This window comes from Vigna angularis, chromosome 5, assembly GCF_016808095.1.
Source record: "Vigna angularis cultivar LongXiaoDou No.4 chromosome 5, ASM1680809v1, whole genome shotgun sequence".
Lineage (NCBI taxonomy): Eukaryota > Viridiplantae > Streptophyta > Magnoliopsida > Fabales > Fabaceae > Vigna > Vigna angularis.
In genome coordinates, this window is record NC_068974.1 from 4513050 (window position 1) to 4517038 (window position 3989).

At 39.1% G+C, this 3989-nt stretch overlaps 1 non-coding gene across 1 annotated transcript; it reads right to left on the bottom strand.

The window, feature by feature from the left end:
- Positions 1–3020: 3020 nt before the first annotated feature.
- LOC128196847 (small nucleolar RNA R71) lies at positions 3021–3123 on the bottom strand. The gene has a single exon (XR_008249254.1). It is a non-coding gene; the product is annotated as a small nucleolar RNA R71 (small nucleolar RNA).
- Positions 3124–3989: the final 866 nt, after the last annotated feature.

Consider the following 3989-nt stretch of genomic DNA (forward strand, 5'->3'; position numbering starts at 1 on the left):
GTGGGGTAGGAGAGAGGTAGGCAATGATTGGGAAATTATTCTTCTTTCTATCTTGGTGTAATTTTGCTTTTTCATTGCTCAACTACTATACTTGTTATATCTTTCATTTTCTGTATTTTCTTAAGCTTTCTTGTAATTGGATTGATTCCCTATGATCTCATTTGAACTCAAAGGAAGTGCAATTTGAGGCAGACCTTGGTTTCTTATTATTCAAGACATTATCATTTATATTTTTGCCATTCTTCTGTTACTATTAAATTCTTCACTGTTCCAGGAGCATAAAAAGGAAGAATAATCAGGGTAGAGAATGGAATTTTTCACAGAGAATCAATTAATTTTTATATACTTCTCGTCCTTTTCACTACAAAATTGTGTTATAAATGCATTTGGCAAATGTGTTGCAGAATAAACATATGCAATTAAAATAAAGGAAAAATATAATGATAAATCCAATCATTTCCTTCTATCCGATTTCCCCTTTTTACGAGTTGAAAGATATGTGACCACATAATCACTAACGTGACGTGACTGGTACGAGAATCTTTTGCTTCTTTCCTCTAACGGTCTCATAGTTGTAGGTGTTGTGGCAATAGCTGAACTTGGGTCTAAAGGAGGAATGATGGAAATAGGCCTTTCATTCCTTACATCTCCCCTGGTTCAAGAAGCACCCTTTCCTCAAGGTGGAACTGTTGTTGAATCTGTAGCCATGGTTCCTAAGTTGCTTCTTCGAGAGGCATGACTTGCCATTGAATCAGGACCTGAATTACTAGATGAGAAGCAGAATTATCCCATTTCCAGTCAACAATGGCAGCTGGTTCACACTTTGGTTGGTGATCTTCAATGTCAAGTGGAAAAGATAAGAGGCAAGAAGGTAAGGTCCTTTGGGAGGACGGAGAAGACTAACATGGAAAATGTTGTGGATCCTGGCAGTAAAGGGAGATCCACTTCATAAGTAACATAAAAATTTCTCCTTGTAATTTTGAAAGGACCGAAGAACCTTTTCATGAGTTTACCCACGGTAGTGCCTGTTGATAGGTGTAAACTTTACTTGCTTTTGTTACTTAAAATGTTGTGTTTTTGAGTAAGTTTTAGTATTAATTCTCATGAAAAGTATATAATTGATGATGTAAGTATAGTTTGTAATGTTAAATGTGTTTTGATGCTTTTGTGTGTTTATTTTTGCAATAGAATAAGGATTGGATAATATCAAAGAGACCCTGTGTGCATCAGTGGCCCAGCCAGAGCGCACCAGAGGCCCAGCCAGAAGTGAACCAGTGGCCCAGCGACCAGGAACCAGTGGCCCAGCGAGCCAGTGGCCCAGCCAGAGCGCACCAGTGGCCCAGCCAGAGCGCATCAGTGGCCCAGCGACCAGGAACCAGTGGCCCAGCGAGCCAGTCGCCCAGCGAGCTGGAGCAACTCGCCCAGCTAGCCCACTCGCCCAGCGAGTGGATTCCTTTCGCCCAGCGAAAAGTCACTTACGACTTATCTCTTTAAAGACGCGATCCAGAGGCAGAAAGAGGCAGTTCTGGAGGGGAGAAGCCAGGGGGAACTCTGCAGCTCGTGTCCATGCTCGTTTTGGGTGCTCCGGAGTGGAATTTCACCACTTTCTACCATCCAATCCATCCTTTATCGCTTCTATGATGTATATGTGTAGCTAGAACTCCATTTCACTGGGGTTGAGAGTACATTTCTGAAACTCTTTGTAATTTCTATATTAATGCATGATCTTGTATGAATTTTGTGTTCTATCTTTATTATTCATGCCTATGATGAGAATCTGAGCTATTTGAACGGTTAAATCATTGAGAAATGTATGAGACCGCAGACCTAGGATAGAACTGCTAAAGGATTTCGAGTCCTAGACATAGGAGGAAATTTTTAGTCATCTGTGACATTGTGATTAAGGCAAATCTGATAACTAAATTATCTAAGAGATTAGGATTTAGTTTGAATGATTCTGAACGGTCATCTGAGAGATCAGGACTGCATGCGCCTAGGATGTTGATGCTTAATTTTGAGGAATTGTGTTAGTAGAAAAATTACTTGAGTGATGAACTTGAAAATCAACCCCAGTGAACTTTAATTCATCTGTTTTTACCACTTTAATTTCATCTGTATGCAAATCTTACTTGTGTTGTAAAATTAATCGCTAAATTAGTAAACTTTAATCATTCTGTGAATCAAAACAAATCTCTTGGGAAAACGATTTCCGGACTTACCGGTTTATTACTTGTACGATTCGGTACACTTGCCGAGGTCTCAACAAGTTTTTGGCGCCGTTGCCGGGGATTTGTTTTTGTTTTCGTTGGTTGTTTGTTGTTTATCTGGTTTAGTTGATTTTTGCTATCTTTTATTTAACTGTTTATTGTGATCGTATTTGAATTCTTGTGCATATTTGTTATCATCTGTAGAAATTGTGTCTTTTTGGATTGTTTCTTTTTAGTTTGTGTTTTGTATGAGAAGCAGAGAACAGGTTGAAAATCTACTTTTTGATCCGGAAATTGAAAGAACTGCTCGAAGGAACAACAGTAGAAGAAGGAGACAAAGTAGAGAATCCTCTGCTATTTCTGAAGAAATTCTGGACTTTTCATCTGGTCAAGACAAAGAAGAAATGGAAGATAATCGTACTGGAGAAGGTTCTGGGCAAGGAAGACGTACTCTTGCAGATTATAATACTTTCTCAGGACCTCTGCACTTCAACAGTATTGCAAGACCAGTGGTGAATGCTGCTAACATGGAGATGAAGCCAGCTCTTATTCATCTGGTGCAGAACAATCAATTTCATGGATTATCCCACGAGAATCCATACACTCACTTGACTACTTTCATGGAGATCTGTAATACAGTAAGGATTCACCAGGTTCCAGATGAAGCGATCCGACTCAGCTTATTTCCATTCTCATTGGCTGGTAATGCAAAAATGTGGCTGAATTCCTTTCCAGAGAATAGTCTGACAGTATGGGATGATGTGGTTGCTAAATTTCTGAATAAGTTTTTCCCTCAGTCCAAAGTCAATAAGGGAAAGCAGGAGATCTCTTCTTTCCAACAAGATGCTGATGAAACTCTAGGTCAAGCATGGGATAGATTCAAAGGCCTACTGAGAAAAACCCCTACTCATGGATTTGATGAGCCTACAATGTTAAATTTGTTTCTTGGAGGGCTGAAATCCCAAACAAAGTTAATGTTAGATGCATCAGCTGGAGGTAGTATCAGATGGAAGACGCCTGAAGAAGCACATGAACTGATTGAAAACATGGCTGCAAATGATAATGAAGTTTAGAGTGAAAGAGCTCAATTTCAACAAAAAGGTGTTCTTCAGCTTCAATCTCAAGATGCTTTACTAGCTCAGAACAAGATTATGACTCAGCAACTTGAGACATTAATGAAGAAGTTATCTCAGCTACCTAAAGAACTACAGAATGTTTCTCAAACTCAACATCAGATGGTTCAAAGTTGTGAATTATGCGGAGGAAATCATAATAATGGTCAATGTGTAGTGCAAAGAATGTCTCATGAAGAAGTGAATTATATGGGAAATCAAGGTCTTCAGACGAATTACAATCAAGGTCAAAGTTTTAATCAAACATGGAGACCTCATCCGAGTATGGGACAAGCTGTTCCTTTCAACAGACCACCTCCACAGAACTTTCAGCAACAACCTACTTTGACAGACAGAACTTCAAAACTCGAAGAAACTCTTCAGCAGTTTATGCAGGTATCAATTTCCAACCATAAGAGTACAGAAGCCTCACTTAGGAATTTGGAGATTCAGGTGGGTCAATTAGCTAAAAAGTTGGAAGAAAAACCAGAGAAGGACTTTGGGGCAAACACTGAAGTAAATCCAAAGGAAAACTGCAATGTTATTACTACAAGGTCAGGAAGAATTCTGAAAGAAAGAGAGATTGAGAAAAAAGTGAGTGAAGAAAAAAATGAGATGAGTAAACAGGGAGATGAAGAAGAAGAGAAAGAGGATAGAGAAAGTGGAAAAG